The 17,906-nt window shown below is 41.9% G+C and overlaps 2 long non-coding RNA genes across 2 annotated transcripts; one reads left to right on the plus strand and one right to left on the minus strand.

The window, feature by feature from the left end:
• Nucleotides 1–3,741: 3,741 nt before the first annotated feature.
• LOC127329392 (uncharacterized) lies at nucleotides 3,742–7,384 on the plus strand. Its single transcript, XR_011752788.1, has 2 exons — nucleotides 3,742–4,106; nucleotides 6,529–7,384. It is a non-coding gene; the product is annotated as an uncharacterized lncRNA (long non-coding RNA).
• A 7,296-nt stretch (nucleotides 7,385–14,680) lies between these two features.
• Nucleotides 14,681–15,829, minus strand: LOC127330644 (uncharacterized). The gene is made up of 2 exons (XR_007869374.1): nucleotides 15,451–15,829; nucleotides 14,681–15,351 (listed from the first exon to the last, which is right to left on the minus strand). It is a non-coding gene; the product is annotated as an uncharacterized lncRNA (long non-coding RNA).
• Nucleotides 15,830–17,906: the final 2,077 nt, after the last annotated feature.

Consider the following 17,906-nt stretch of genomic DNA (forward strand, 5'->3'; position numbering starts at 1 on the left):
AAAATGGTAAGGAAATAGAATATCACTTTTGAGTTCCTGCTTTGTAAGAAACTGCCACAGGTCTTCCTCCACGTCGGCGGAGAATTTTTCTAACACATATCCATTAACGATGTGTGGGTCAATGAACCCAACATCATGGATGTTCCTTACTCTGCATTCCTTAATCTTCATTCTGCATACTCCCTCCATACCGGTTTATTGGGCTCATTAGTAGCAGCGCTGCGACCAAGGTGTTTTCCTATTGGGCAAGAAAATTGCTTCCACAAGCTGTAATCCTTGATTAATTCTCGGTTTGATGCGTTAATTAAGGGTAGAAAGAGAAGGAGACCCTTCGGTCTACGTGCCTTCCAATCAAAATATAAACGCATGCGCATGCATTGGTCGGTTTGTGTTATGGCATTTAATAAGGAGAGAAGGTCCTCTGTTTTTGGGAGAAAATCACACATTAATTGCTAATTGAGCCTAATTTGATGGTATTTTCCTAGATTCATTAGAAGCCCAATAAACCGGTATGGAGGGAGTAATAGCGTACACAACAATATAGTTAGGACATATATATAGTGCATGCAATATGAACGAGATGGGGTAGAAATAAATCACTTACAGAACGTAGCAACTGATGATAGATTTGTCGAGCTCGCGCAGATTGAAAAGCTGGAACAATTCACTCAGATGAATTGTTACATAGTAATGTTTGAAGTGATGCTCATGTCTAACTTCCGCATAAATATATTCTTTGGCGTTTTTATTTTTTATGTAACCCTTGTACCATTTCAGCAGACTTTTCATTTGTGGAGGTAGATCCTCTTCCTGCGCGGGCTCGACGAGAGGCCCATTCGTCACATATGTAATTACTACCTCCCTCACTAGCGCCTCATCAAGGCCTAACAGTGGACGAAGAGTCATACCGATCAGGGCAGCTTGTTCTCTAGCACCCGTTACGGTCATTCCCTGTTCTGCCGCAGCTGCTATGATTGTGGGGTCCATTAGTTCAGCATCCGGACCGGCGACTTTCACTATGAGCGGGGCGATCGATTATTTACTTTGTTCCCTGAGCTGGGCAACTCGTTTCCCGCTTTTTTTTTACTTGCTAATTCTTTCTCGGCCTCCTCCAAGACTTTCTTCTCCTGCTTCTCCGCCAGCTCTTTCTTCTCCTTCAACATGAGTGCCTGCCTACGAAGTTCACGTGCATAGTCGTCAGGCAGATTCTTCGTGGCTTGGGACGGTGTGCTCAAAAATGACTTAGCCCACTTCTTTTCCTTGTCAGAATATACTGGCTTGGGCTCGGGCTCTCTTCTCGTCTGACATTCCGCCCTCCATTTCTCATGGTGAGCAGCCGCGGCCGCGTCGACTTCCTCGGCACTACGTTCCCAAGGCCTCGTGGGGAGAGGCTTCAGTGATGGCTCCGGTATCTTTGTGGTATTAGGTACATAAGGGTCCGGGTTAATAGTCCAGGACTGCTTCTACTTCTTCGCCGGAGGTGGATTGGGGGGGCGGCGTCTGCTTACCCGCCCGGGGCGGACTGGGGGGCGGCGGCTGCTTACCCGCCGGAGGTGAATTGGGAGGCGGCGTCGGCTAACGTGAAGGGGGTGTAGGTGAAGCACCACCACCACCACCACCACCGCCACCGCCACCACCACCGTAGGGGGGTAGACTTGTTGGCCATGGCGCCTCGCCTGGAAACTTGATAAACTTCTTTTGCCATAGAATGAAATGGCGCTTGACATCTCCAAGTCTTCTCTCCCCTTCAGGTGTAACAATGTCAATCTCCAGGTCCTCAAACCCTTGTACTATGTCCTCCACCGTGACACGAGCATAGCCATCTTGAATGGGCTTGTTGTGGTGGAGTGCTCCAGGTTCACATGGTAAAGCACTGCCGATGGCTAGCTTCACGGACATGTTCCCCATTGGATAATACAGATGGCATTCTTTCATCTCCTTTACATCGTCCACGGGGTAGCGAGGAGGCTCCGGTGCAGTAATTTCGATCGCCGGAGGCTCCGGTGTAGTAATTTCGATCGTCGGTGCATGTGCACCAGCCGGTGGGGCCTCCGTGGAAGCCACGCTGCTTCTCCGCTGCTGGCTTCCGACATCCGGTGGATGATCTTCATGCGTCCGAGCTGCCTCTCTTTCTTGTAGTAAAATGCCTGTGCGTTGCCACGGGTAACAAAATAGGTAAAGAAACACGAAATAGTTAAAATATAAACATCAACCATCAACGAACACCTCAAAATAGATGATACGGTACTTTGTCTCAAGACCAACATTGAAATAAATTAAATATAATAGTTGATACATTGGAGCATAAAATACATGGAGAGTCCACACACAACACTTTTGAATATGTACTTCAGGTGCATGCCCTGAACTCCTCGTCTGAAAGCCGCACTCGGTTTTGCGACATGTAAACCCTATGAGCAAGTATTTCTTACGTCTGAGTTGCATTCCTACATGAGAGAGCTGACCCGCACTTGACCTCGGGCGATTCCGACAACATCATGGAGTACCACAATAGAGTTGACCTGCGCAAACAAATTACAATCTAAATTTAAGTATATATTAAAAAGATAGAACTACGATTATGTAAAGTATGAGTACCAAATATCTCACATATAATGTAACGATCTCTTCATAGACAATGCTCTTCGTGTATGTACCAATAGATTTTTTTATTACCAACATCCGAGACACCGGGAATCTTTATGTTCTTTCAAGTAATGAACCTTGATAGCTTCATTCAACTGATCTTGAGAGTACACCGACTCGGGCTTGTGATGTAATCTGACAGCTGTTTGGTGGTATGCAAAACTACTAAAAATAGCCTTTTATGTTATGAACTTCCACTTGATTTTTAGTACTCCAACCTTTCCGTAAAAGAAGTCTTAGATTTATGTAAATCTGATTGTATGTTACATTCTTTATGGCAAGGAGGGAGTATTTTTTTGCCTGTTCCCTTCTATAAGATGTTTTTATAAGGAGGGACGCAATAACTTTTTGCGGGTAAGTTATTTAACATTTCAGTTTGTAGTAGCATAAAAAATAAAAAACCTATAGTTTGGAGTACTGGCAAGTGAAGCTAAAATAGCTAAAATGTTGCAAAACGATACTGAAATCCTAGTAAAAAAATTAAAATGGCTCAAAAATGCCTAGAAAAATGTAAACAATCTAGTAAACCTTATGTACTGCATCAGGCATTTTGGAAAATTTCTTTGGATTTGATTCTACAGTTGTGAGTAAACCTCATTTTAAGTTTCACAACCAAATTTTGAACTTAAAATTCAATTTCCAAAGAAAAATAAAAAATCAATTAAAACCTATATATTCCATTATGCATACTGTGAAAATTTCGTCGGATTTAAGCATATTGTTTATGAATAAACCTCATTTTAATTTCACGACCAGATTTTAAACTCAAAATACAAACTACACAATTTTTTTTGAAATAAACCCATTAAATATTATATGTTTTATTATGCAATATGGGGAAGTTTCATTGAATTTGAACAAACGTTTTGTGAGTAAATAGAGTTCCAGGCTGGAACCATGTGTGGGGAAATTTTTGCTAGCGTCCACTCCTGTACGTTGGATTGGATTTGGATGGCCTAAATGTATCCAAACTCCAGCCGTGACTTTAAGGCTGAACGTCAGTACGTCACTGATACTACATCCAATCTCACCATGTTTATATGTTCTTATCTACTAACCTACCTTTCAGTCTCTCTCTCTCTCTTCAGAGTTCAGACCATATCCTCTCGCCACCGCCCCTCTCTACTGTTCCGACGGCCCGAGGGCAGCTCTCTGGAGCGACGCGTCCCCCATCTCCTATGCTTTCCCCCAGGCGCAGAGACGCCCCCTCGTCTCCTCCTCTTCATTGCCGCTCGAAGCCGCTGCAGGCCGGAAGCACGCAGCTACCCGTCCATCGATTCTGCGGCCGTCAGCTCTCCCCGCCAATGCGGCGCCGCCATCCCCTTTAGCTGCCGCGGCTTCTCCTTCCCGCTTCCCCTCCACACGAAGGCGTCGCATGATACCTACCCTCCCCGCCGCGGGGTCGAGGGCTTCTTCCCCCCGAGGAGGTGTCGTCACCCTGAAGTGGTACATCCGGCTCGGTATGATTCCGCTCTCCCAACCCGATTGTCCCTTATCAGAAGCTAATTAGATGGTAAACATGAATTATTCATCAAAATTTCCCGAGACCAAATCGATATGTCGACGGGCTCCACCAATTTACGCCGGTGTAGCTGTTTGCATAGGTTATTGTTTGCATAGGTCAATTTGTTATGGCGGAAATTCTATTTTTAAGGCAACCTGGGAAAGTATTATGTCGTTTTTAGGGAAGGTGGTCTCTCATCTTAATTATAACCAGGCAGTAACTTACTCAGTGTTGTCCTTCAGTTAAGTAGAATTCAGTGGCCGAGGAAAGCAACATGTGTGCATACCTTTTCAAAATTTGCAAAGCAACTACCATCGATCACAATTAGGAATCAGCAAGATGTTTTTGCATCTATTAGGACTGTTGATAGATAGATTGCCACCACAGGTTCATGTATTGAATTTAATTGTCAGCAGCTCACAGGTTATTTTGCTACAGATTCATATCAACATGATAAAAGTACAAACCCTTTTTGTTGGTTGTGTAGCAAAAAGGCAAAAATGTATGACATATTTACTACGGAACAGTAGGATTACTTTTGATAAACATATTTTACCAATTTGTTTGGCTTGCGATCTCCAACTGAACCAACTTGACCATGTAGTTATAAGAGAGGGCTTGTACCTGAGCACATATAATCCAGGTTAAACATAAGGCAGGAAAGTAATAGCAGTACTTTTAGTAAGTGTGTGCAAATTACAGTGAAGCCTATTGTTCGTTCATGGCTGCACAATGTTACTATGCACACAGAGTTCACGAAAAAAAATGTCGACCATAATATATCTCAGACTACATCCTGAAAACAAATACAATGTACTTGGATACAAATGAAATTGTTAGAAAGAGGTGACATGTCACGCAATGAGTTTATATATATTTTGCCGATTAACTCGCTCCACATTTCCCAGCAAAAAAAAAAGCTCGCTCCACATGAGCTTGGATACACTGGCTTCCGCTGGTCCACTGCGGCCACCTTTTTTTATGAGAAAAAATTAGAGACAGCTTCGGATAGATTTTCCCTGCTAATTATCATATGCATTTTTTCTCAAGTTCATTTAGGATCCGGCTAACATTCTGTACCCAGGACTATCAGCAACCAACCTTTTGTGCCCTTGTTCACAACGTGCTAGCCATAAAGATGACAAAGCCCTTGTTCTTGCTGCTGCAAACACTCCGTTGCTATTGGATTGGGTAGAGAACATCTGTCAATTATTCATGTGTCCGATCTTAAAGCCACGCAATGCATGTTCAAGGTAATGAATTGGCAAAAGACGACAAACTTCAGTTTACTTCTGCCCTGCCTGGACATTGCTACAAACTTCAGCTAGCATTGACATCATTACTAAGTTTAGTTAACTCAACTTCAGGTCAATCTCGGCGGCACCCCTCACAGCCTTAGGGAAACCAATTTCAAGAGCTTGGCTGCAAAGGAATTGAGAGTTGGGTCCTCACATCGACCTGATCCTTTCGTGCATCAATTCTGTAAGTTGGAGAAATCACTTGAACATTTTTAGTCCCTCTACATTTATTCATTGTTGTTCTAATTTCACAAAGAGTTGGTTAAATTGCTGATTCATTTCTTGAGCAAGTAGAAAACAAAATGCTTGGAAGCAATGACCATCGCAATCAAAAGCAATGACCCCTTGCAAATTAGTCTATGCTTGCGGTTTCTTCAGACAGGCGATGCATGGGATTTTTTTCATGAGAAATAATGCCACCATGCATTTTAGTAAATCCGGTGGAAATGAATTATTTAAATCTGGTAGATGATATATCAAATGGTAAAACAGAATATCATCATCATTAATTTTGTGCGGAACAATAGAAGTCTGAATACTTTATTATTTGTTTTACACGACATTTCTAAACTGTACCACCTTCTAGGAGAGTTACTAAGAAAGTTTCTGAAGATATTAGCCATGCATATTAAGCTGTGGGAATGTCTGTTTTGCAAATATCCAAAAAAAAATAACTGCTTACATATTCAAATGTATATTGCACTTCCATGTACTGCATTGTCATGCTGGCATAGTTATTGAAGCAGTGACAACACATGCGAAGATAGATCAGGGCAGTAGATTGTTGATGGAAGAAAATCAGATGGAAAGACGAGTTTTTCTCTTTTGTATATCAATATCAATAGCAATGAAGACATTGTAAGAGGTAGGGACGAGAAATAATTCTCACGGATCAGTCAGCGAGGATGCCTTGGTAGATAACATCTCCATTCCTAGTATCTTAGATTCGTCCAGAAATAATTCTTCCGGCTGTCTCCCATGATCTGTTGTACATGTGCAACTCCTCAACGTTGCAGAATCTAACATGAGAGAAATGATTATCCATGAACTGGTTAATGATCTACCACAGTTTTGATGCAGGAGAGATTTCGTGGTTACCTGGTGATTGTAGGAGGCAAGGCATCGGGAGCCGGTACAAGTGACAGTGCCATCACCCTCTTGAGTCGAGGTGACGGAGAATGCATCAAGTTGCCATGGACGAAGCTTCAGGACAGGTCACGTGGAAGGATCGAGCAGGGGTCTAAGGCGACATATGCTGTTAGGACGGTAATGTTGGAAGTAATTTTTGGTGGAAGTAATGGTGGTTGATGATGGCAATAAGGGTAGGGGTTGGCCGTGATTTTGGAACCAGGTAACCACGAGCATTAACTGAGGATGGTTGAAACTGAGCTATGTTTGAGGAAGTGATGTTGGCTGACGAGCAGAGAGGGTGCCATGGATTAATTGGGCTTGTTGGGTTTGGCCCACATAGGCTGGTGAGGGGCGATTCTAGATCAGCTGACAAAGGTTTGACGAAGGAACGGCGGACCGCCTGATGACGGAACTCGTTCCCCCTTTTTAAGTAGTAGAGATTGTTGCCTTCCCAGAAAAGGAGCTATCTATGGTAAGATGATAAATTCGTCATTATGTTGCCTTCCCAAAATTTGAGCCTAGTCTATGGTAAGATGATAAGTAGTCATTATGTTGCCTTCCCAAAGGAGCTTTATTTTTAGGAGATTTCGAGAATTTGAGACATGTCGAATTTGATGTAGGTGGTGCTGTCGATGGATTGGCCAAAAATCACCAAGTATAGAGCTTTCTTTTTAGGAGGAAACCAGATTTTATGCCTTTTATCAGGTTTCTATTTAGGTAAGATGGATTTTATGCCTTTTTGTTTACACGCTGGATATCCTGCTTTCAAAGCACTATTGATCGGTGTTCCTTATCTGTCCACTATTCTGCAGGTTTCCTATTTTATAGGTTTCCAGTTCTATAGGTTTCCTATTTTTGTTTACACGCTGGACATTTAGGTAAGATGGTTATGATGGCAATAAACACAATGCCTCTGATTGTAAGATGGTTATATGGTAAGATGATTATGTCTCCGATAGGATTGCGATGTAGCGATGCGGCACATTATGGCCCATTCGGGATTAGCGATAGGATTAGCGATGGTTGACGAAAGATGATGGCAGAAAACGGAGGAAGTTCCTCCTTTTTATATAGTAGAGATAGAGAAAACACGCACGAAGTTTCCACGCACGAAGTTTCCACGAAAACATTTCCCTCCCAGATAAACTTGCACGTCCGGAAACGATTTTGGTAGCCTTTTCATAGTGTTTCACTTCTCCCTACATATGCTCCTCCAACTCTCAATGTGGCTGGTTTGTTTCCATGTCTTGGCTTGTGAAAAGGCGCAAACCGCGGTAACCAAGAACCTATCTTTGCCTTTCTCCTCTGAAGAACATGCTATGTTCATCTCTTCCAAGAAGGGATTAGGCATTCAGGCCTCATTCGTCCTGAACTGGTACCTCCAAGTTCGGTAACGAAAATTAACAAAGTGTTTTCCAGTCACGCGTCCGTCCCGTGTGTGACGGTTTCCGCTAATTACGCTTGGGCGATTGTTGGCGATCGTTTTCGGTGACGTTGACCTGATCGTAATTCCATGTTTCAGCGGAAAGTGTTTTTGGCTCCCGAGCTCCAGTGCTTTCACCATTTTAAAAAATATATTTATTAGTTATTAATTTTTTTGAAAAATAGTTCTGAAGATTTTCAGTGATACATATCACTATCATGCAAAATCTTAACCCATTTTTTTTTTACTTTGTGCTAGATAAAAATAACAAAATTTGACATGTTTTTAGAGATTTGAAAATGACTACTCAGATCTGGACATTTATCTTTTTGTGTAGCTTAAAATATAAAGTATTTGAAATTGATATTTTACACGTTTGTGGGATACATTATTGACTATATACAGATTTTTGTTTCATAATTTTTTGAAACTTAAAAATATAATATCTTATCTATTATATACAAAAAGCAAAATGCGGATATTCAATAGAGCCACCATGTTAATCCACATCATTAGAATTATTAAAGCTGTTAGATCTATGATTTTAATGGTCAAGATTTAAAGATTTTACGTACCAGGTACAAGTGCATATTTTGTAGACATACACAATATGTCACGTTTGCCACCGTTCGTGGAATCGCGAAAAAAATAGGAAGTGTGCTGATTAGACATGGTCATACCACGTAATCAAAACGTGTGTGCATAGGACTCTGTTTGTGCCCGCTACAAAAAAAAAGGGGGGGGGCCTACACGAGCCAGATAAAAAATGTCTAGATGGTGTCCTGATATATACACGTATACATTTAGGCTAGCATTGTTTTTTTAATCCTTAATCAAATACAATACCGAGTCAAACTGCTGGGCCGCACAAAGCCATGTCCATATGTACGAAAATGTGAAGCATGTACTTCATGCATCTTATAAAATACGTTTCAACTTTGTTTAAATTTAACTCCTCTAGACAATATTTAGTATCTAGATATATCTAAATTTAGATAAATCTAAAATATTTTTCATGGAATAGAGCGAGCATGCTAAAAGCACTAGATAAGTCATATTTACGTAACATATTTTTGATGAAAAGTGCACTGGGGCATCGCATAAATTTTACGTTCAATCCTTGATCCAATACAATATTTGAATGAGATATCAGCTGGATTGATTTTAATCTGTATAGAAATTTAATTTGCTAACTTAAGTCGCTGAAAAGAAAAACTCCAAAGCTGATCGATCAAATATTTAGAGTATCTGCATGTATATCAGTACATACGGACATGGCTTTGTGCCAAATAGTAGTATACAAACCACATGGTGGCAGAAAAATTTAATAGGCTCTATTGAACCAACTCATCTGTTTGTATGAGTATTAAAGGATATGTAAAATAAATAAAAAATGTAACATGTAAAATCTGAATTAACCCCAAATTCGTCAATATTATACGAGACGTTGAATACGAATATTAGGACCCTGAGATCGATAGATATATCATTGCCGTCGACACGCTGCTCTCAAGGTATACTTCTAGATTTGTTAAATTACAAACTAGCGAGGAAACAAATACTAGCCATAGGAACCACTAATAACTCTGTAGATTACTGCAGGATAAACGTTGATCCATACTAGAACAATGAGAAAAAAAAGGATAATGCAATATATCAAGGACCTTATGAACTAGATAACAAACATCACATTCTCTCAATTTAATTCTAGATTTTTATCAAACGTGTCTAACCATGTTCATCGGTATATAAGTAAATTACTAAAACATGAGAATATATACTGAAAGCAATACATGTTTAGTCGACCTTTTTTATAGAGAGGAAAAATTAGTGTACTTTATTATGAAAAGCTTGTGGTATTGCATCATAATGGTTATTTCTCATGTAGCCCCTAATTAATTCACTCTCTGATTGTTAACATTACACACCAATCTAACATCATATAAAAAATTACCAACTATCTCATAGTCTGATTTATTTATTGTACGTAGAAATTTACTATAGTGTAAAAATAACACAATTGGTCAATCTAATGTATATGGAAATAGCATAATAATTGTTCATCCAAAAACACTAGGGAATAATTTTGTACTTACACGCATGGGCGTGGGTATTTCCAACATCGTTCGTCTTGGTTTAAAGTTCAGATAATAGGTTTCCATCTACCATAGCGAGCGGGAATTTGGAGGAATAAATCGTTACTGGCCAAAATACTCATACACATGCTTATGTGGAAAATTTTCATTCTAAAAACACTCTTAAATAAATTTTTACATATGTGATATTAGTTTAGCAAGAATTGAAGATATAATGTATTTTCGAAAAATGCATTTTCGAGTTAATTTGCACACACCAAGAACTATACACATCTCCATAGAAAAATAGCGATGATGCCCTCGCATTTGCGAGGGCCACCCTGCTAGTTTATTTGAAAAACGAGATCACGCACTGGTGGAAAAAGGGCCAATAGTCACGGTTCGGAACGTACATTAATACCGGTTGTGCAACCGGTATTAAACATGCGGGACTAAACCCCCCCCCCCCTTTAGTCGTGGTTGGTTACGAACCGCGACTAAAGGACCGTTCACGTGGGCGCCAGGCGACGGTCGGGGCGGAGGACCTTTAGTCGCGGTTCTTCTGGCCAACCGCGACTAAAGGCCGCCGCAGGTTTAGGGTTTTAGCCCCCCCTAAACATGGTTTCTTTTTAATTTGTATTGTTTCATTTCTTCTGTGTTTTATTTTAATTTTGAAGGAGTTCCACATATTCTACGGTACTACATACATGCATATGAATGTACAATTTCAAACAAATTTGAAATTAGAACCAAAAAGAATTCAAGAGGAATATACAATATATATTCAATATCATCGGATGACCATATACAATTTTGAACAAGTTTCCATACATAATTTAATGCATATGAAGTTCTACGGTCCTCTACATAGTGTTCTCCTTTAGGATCGACGACTTCCCTCGTGAACAATCCAGCTAGTTCCTCTTGAAGTGGTCGGAAGCGAGCTTCTGGACTAAGCATCTTCCGAAGGTTATTCCTCTTGACATTGTTATCACACGGAACCCGATCAGAGGTGTATCTCTGGATCATCTCACAAACATAGTATCCACATAGATTGAACCCCGGTGGCTGAATATCCCCAGTCCCAGCCACTGACCTTTTAAATTCTAGCTCTTTTTTGAATTCACCGACCTTTTCATCTGCGAACCGTCTCCAAACCCTACGAGGAAAAGAAAATTAAATGAACAAGAGAGTTATTAGTTACTTGATATTAGGAAATGAACGAAATAGGCCGATCGATATAGAGCGCAAATGAATGAAAATAATTACTTCTGCGGCATTCTTCTCATGTCGGCCCAAAGCTTTGCATCCAGAGTCAGAGAGTCGTGGACGAGAACTGTGGAGGTGTGAAATTGAATTACTAGCAGAATCCAGTGGAACCTGCGGACACGATACATGCACAGTCATGCATAACTCATCGATTATCCACATACCATGCATGGAGTAAACAAAAGAGAATGTGCTCAAGACAGAAACACTCACCCAAAATGGTAAGGAAATAGAATATCACTTTTGAGTTCCTGCTTTGTAAGAAACTGCCACAGGTCTTCCTCCACGTCGGCGGAGAATTTTTCTAACACATATCCATTAACGATGTGTGGGTCAATGAACCCAACATCATGGATGTTCCTTACTCTGCATTCCTTAATCTTCATTCTGCATAATAGCGTACACAACAATATAGTTAGGACATATATATAGTGCATGCAATATGAACGAGATGGGGTAGAAATAAATCACTTACAGAACGTAGCAACTGATGATAGATTTGTCGAGCTCGCGCAGATTGAAAAGCTGGAACAATTCACTCAGATGAATTGTTACATAGTAATGTTTGAAGTGATGCTCATGTCTAACTTCCGCATAAATATATTCTTTGGCGTTTTTATTTTTTATGTAAACCTTGTACCATTTTAGCAGACTTTTCATTTGTGGAGGTAGATCCTCTTCCTGCGCAGGCTCGACGAGAGGTCCATTCGTCACATATGTAATTACTGTAGGATAACGTTGCATAGAAAACAAAAAAAATTCCTACCGCGAGAACGCAATCCAAGCCAAGATGCAATCTAGAAGACGAGAGCAACGAGGGGATAATCAAGACTAACCCTTGAAGATTTCCAAAGCCTATAAGAGTAGGCTCTTATTGCTGCGGTAGACGATCAATTGCCGCTTGCAAAAGCGCGTAGAAGATCTTGATCATGGTGCCACAATCGGGCAGCACCTCCGTACTCGGTCACACGTTCGGTGTTGATGAAGACGACGTCCTTCTCCCCGTTCCAGCGGGCAGCGGAAGTAGTAGCTCCTCCTTGAATCCGGCAGCACGACGGCGTGGTGGCGGTGGAGATCTCCGGTGGAGCTTCGCTAAGCGTGCGGGAGAAGAGGAGGAGAGAGGGGGCGGCTAGGGTTTGGGAGAGGGGGTGGCCGGCCACTGATACGTCTCCGACGTATCGATAATTTCTTATGTTTCATGCCACATTATTGATGATATCTACATGTTTTATGCATACTTTATGTCATATTTATGCGTTTTCCGGAACTAACCTATTGACGAGATGCCGAAGGGCCAGTTGATGTTTTCTGCTGTTTTTGGTTTCAGAAATCCTAGTAAGGAAATATTCTCGGAATCGGACGAAATCGACGCCCAGCATCTTAGAATCCCCGGAAGCATCCAGAACACCCGAGAGTCGCCAGAGTGGACCCACAGGGGGCCCAGGAGGTAGGCCGGCGCGGCCCAGGCCCTGGCCGCGCCGCCTTACCATCTCACCGCCTCGTCGCCCCTCCGACTCCGCCTCTTCGCCTATTTAAGGGTCCTCGACCTAAAACCTCGAGACGGAAAAGCCACGGTACGAGAAACCTTCCAGAGCCGCCGCCATCGCGAAGCCAAGATCTGGGGGACAGGAGTCTCTGTTCCGGCACGCCGCCGGGATGGGGAAGTGCCCCCGGAAGGCTTCACCATCGACACCGCTGCCATCTCCACCGCCATCTTCATCAACGCTGCTGTCTCCCATGAGGAGGGAGTAGTTCTCCATCGAGGCTCGGGGCTGTACCGGTAGCTATGTGGTTAATCTCTCTCCTATGTACTTCAATACAATGATCTCATGAGCTGCTTTACATGATTGAGATTCATATGAGTTTTGTATCACTATTCATCTATGTGCTACTCTAGTGATGTTATTAAAGTACTCTATTCCTCCTGCATGGTGTAAAGGGGCAGTGTGTGCATCATGTAGTACTTGGCGTAGTTTATGATTGTGATCTCTTGTAGATTATGAAGTTAACTATTACTATGATGGTATTGATGTGATCTATTTGGTTATGTTGATCTATCTTGCACTCTAAGGTTATTTAAATATGAACATTGAATATTGTGGAGCTTGTTAACTCCGGCATTGAGGGTTCGTGTAATCCTACGCAATGGTGTTCATCATCCAACAAGAGGGTGTAGAGTCTAGCATCTATCTATTCTGTTATGTGATCAATGTTGAGAGTGTCCACTAGTGAAAGTATGATCCCTAGGCCTTGTTCCTAAATATCGCTATCATTTGCTTGTTCTTGTTTTCTTCGTATCTGTACTGCTGCAATATTACCACCATCAACTACACGCCGACAAGCACTTTTACGGCACCGTTACTACTGCTCATACTTATTCATACCACCTGTATTTCACTATCTCTTCGCCGAACTAGTGCACCTATTAGGTGTGTTGGGGACACAAGAGACTTCTTGCTTTGTGGTTGCAGGGTTGCATGAGAGGGATATCTTTGACCTCTTCCTCCCTGAGATCGATAAACCTTGGGTGATCCACTTAAGGGAAACTTGCTGCTGTTCTACAAACCTCTGCTCTTGGAGGCCCAACACTGTCTACAAGAATAGAAGCTCCCGTAGACATCAAGCACTTTTCTGGCGCCGTTGCCGGGGAGGAAAGGTAAAAGGCACTCATACTTCGGTTCCAGGTAACAGTACTTTTCTGGCGCCATTGTGTGTGTGCTCGAAGCTATTTCCTTTAGATCCTGCAATTGCATCTTTTTGTTTCTTGTTTACACTAGTTAGGCATAATGGAAAACAACAAAAATATGAGAGATCTTTATGAACTTTATCTTGAACTAGCACAAAAACCCGTGCGTTGCCACGGCAGCACACTAAATCAACGAGTTATTTGAATTGGGTAGTAAAAATAAAATAAAAAATTAATTTTACACGTGTAATAGTGAACTTTTTGGCTGGATCTGGGTTGCAAAAGCAAAACAATAATTGGAAGAAGCAACTCCTGCCCGGGGACGCTGATCTCCTGTAGCCAACCAGCCACGAGTGTTGGCAGAGCATAGCACATGCGGAGGAAGATGCATCCTCGGTCCAGACTTCGCGGCTGGATCTTTCCACCCCCTTCGCTTTTCAGCTCCATTGATTGATAGAAGAGTAACAAAAACATGCAAGAACAGCATCCAACGACGGCAAGCTCTCTGTATCTTCCTTTCACTCTTCGGTACAGTAAACAACCAGGACAACAGCTAGTAGTTCTCGCTCAATGATACTGCTCTGATGAGAAAATAATTGTCTCTGTAGATACATCTAATTGGTTCCACACAAATCTTGGAGGAGAGGATTGATTTTTTATGAAATAATAGGAGCACATATATTAATCACAATAATTTGCAATACATTGAAAAAGATGGGAAAAAGATTACTGAATTCCGTTGGCTCCGATGGGAGAATTTTGATTGCATACACAGTATTTATCGTAGTACCGAATCAACACTAAGAAAAATTCCTCTGCTCTATAGTCGGAACTCTGGGTCCGCTGACAGGTCGTTAGCTCATCAACTCCTCTCCTTCCCCCATCTACCTTGCCGTTCTCCTGTTCCTGGTGGCCTATTTCAGCGCCGCGGACTAAGAAGGCGTGAGCAACAACTCATGAGATTGTGGTTGTAAATATTGCAAAAGAACAATACGCCGATTAGCAATACAAAATCAGCTAATAATCCCTCATGGCCAGCAGTAGTAGCTACCACACAACAGACCTAATTAAGCACACCCGAGCATCATGGCGAGCTTCACAGCCAGATCCAATCACCAAGCAGGCCCAAAAAATTAGAACCGAACCGTAGAGCTGATCTGGAACATGAAAGCAGAAAACTTGAAGCAGTCATCTCCACGCTATTACAGTCATACGCATATTGCAATCTCCTTTAGCTCCATAACAGAACAGATCAACAGCAGCAAACTCCACTCCAACTTTGAAGTCCATGACCATGAGACCAGCAAGTCCACGTCCACCTACAAGATTTTGAGCGTCCCCGAGTGAGCCACGTGAGGCCCCAAGACAGCACCACACCTGGAACAGCAGGGACTGGCCTACTCCAGCGCATAACTCACATCGGCAAGAAGAGTAGAAGGGAAACCGAGGCATGCACCCCGCACCTGCCATCGACTACTCCACCAGTCGACCGCCGCCGGCGAGGTCGTGCTCACGGTGCGCCATGCATCCTTGACGAACATTGCAGCCAAATCCAGATGCGTCGAGAGATGGCCCTTGGCGGCTTCCCCTTTCCTTCTCTGGTTTTCTCGCGGCGGCGGCGGCGGCGGCGATGGGAGTTCTCGATGCTTGTTCGGTTCTCTTCCTGGACGACATATATATAGGAAGGAAAACCTAGGACGGAAGCAATCCTCGACAGACGTGAGACTCTTGGAATTCATGTCGATGCGTAGCCCTACGTGATCGATCGGAACATTTTTTAACGTAGGAAACTTGTGGCCCATAGATAATTGGAGTATCCACTTCGGTAAGGCCTTGACTGGTTGGCTGGGCTGCCGTCGGAGAAACTTTTCCATGTTTTTTCCGTCGATCCACGACCACAAGCGGTGGACACCAGCTCAGATCTTATCAGAATTTTTATTCGGGCGAAACGTTTTCTTCTTGTTAGGATTTAATTATATGGGATAATTAAGAGGATAATCCTCCCGTTGTTTCTCTATGGCGGTTTGCTATGCAAACAGTCGTGTCCTTTCTCTCACACCCCCTTGTACGGACGCGTCCCTATTCGTGTCCCTTCACCTTGTATAAATATGTTGATCATCAATGGAATAAGACACTAGTTCAATTCATTTGCTTCTCTCTTGATCCCTCTCAGTTTTTCTTCTAACACGTTATCAGCACTTAGTCTCTACCGAGAGAGGAGACGAAAGAGATCGATAGAAATCTTGCAGGCAAAAGGTGAGAAAAAAGGATGCAATCCAAGCAGATATAGCCTCGCTCTTCCAAATGAATTCCCTATGGGATCATTCAATGTGCTTTCTTCCGAAAACGGAATGAGAAATACATGGTGGTGAGAAAGCAAGGCTTGTAGCATAAGGTCGGGTTTCCGCAGAGATCCGAGACCTACCCTCCAGACATGAGTGAAATCTCGTTTCGATAAATATATCATTGGCAGTACAAAATCATCTATCTATGCAGTTGATAGGTGTAGTGACAACATATCCATGTGGGTCACTAGATTCCGACATGTATGGTTCCCGATGGAATCTCTGTCCGAATCGATAAGTCGCCACATGGCTTATTGTTGTCGGTACATTTTGGTACAACCGACATAGTGAGTTTGTCATACATAAGGATAACTCCTACAACGATGAACCACGTGATCATCTACAGACGGATTTGAGATGAAGAATCTGGATAAATCCAAATAGTGCTTGGGACTACAACTCGAGCACCTTCACTCAAGTATTATGGTACACCAAGATGCCTATATCCAGAAAATTGGAGAAACTTGGTATAGACAAGTCATGTCCATCTCCTAGGGATTGTTCGATCTCTAGACGTAGAGAAAAATCCATGGAAAGATAGAGAAGAGATGTTGGCACATAATGTTCCATATCTCAATGCCATTGGACCTACCAACAAAATTGGTTAGGGGATCAAGAATATCTTTCGATATCTCCAAGGCACTAAATATCTTGACATATCGTATCAATTTTGGAGAAATCTGAACTCCAATTTAGACACTGGTATTGGCTACTTACATGATCCCACAATGTGTACATACATGGTAGATCTGTCACTCCATTGATGTCTTCAAATAGACTCTGGTGACTATACTACCACGATCATTCTAAGATTCAATGCTTCATGTTAACACATGTGGCTTGACGAAATGACAAACCACATACATGAGTCATGTGATATTGGTTCTCTTGAACCATCAATCATTATCTACACAGATAATGTTGCTTGTGTTGCATGGATGCAAACATGATATATCAAGAGCAATATCACTAAGCATATTGCCTCTAGATTATTTTAACTCCATGAACTTCAAAAGAGTTGGGGAATAAACATCTTGCAAGTCAAATCACACAATAATGTTGTTGGTTTGTTCACGAAGTCTCTACCAACTTCAACATTCCAGAAGTATTTTATGGAATTGGTATGCGACGGCTTCCAAATTTGCAAGAATCAGGGGGAGTATCTTCCTGAATCAATCATGTTCAAAGCACCATATTACACTCTTTTTCCCTTTATGAGTTTACTACATAGGTTCTCATCAAGGTTTTTAATGAGGTAATATCAACACAAGATGATATGTCATATTTTCTGTTTTCCCCGCCGGGGTTTTTAGGAAAATATATACGACATATATTGTTCTCTATACTCAATGGGTTCTCCCTTTTACAAGGTTTTTCTCATATTGAGTTAACAAAGAGACAATACCAATTATATGTTGTGTCATTTTCTCCTTATTTTCCCACAGGGTTTGAAGGAGTTTTAACAGCATATCCAACCATTATATGTTGCATCATTTTCTCTTTATTTTCCCACTGGGTTTAAAGGAGTT

This window comes from Lolium perenne, chromosome 2, assembly GCF_019359855.2.
Source record: "Lolium perenne isolate Kyuss_39 chromosome 2, Kyuss_2.0, whole genome shotgun sequence".
NCBI classification, from domain to species: domain Eukaryota; kingdom Viridiplantae; phylum Streptophyta; class Magnoliopsida; order Poales; family Poaceae; genus Lolium; species Lolium perenne.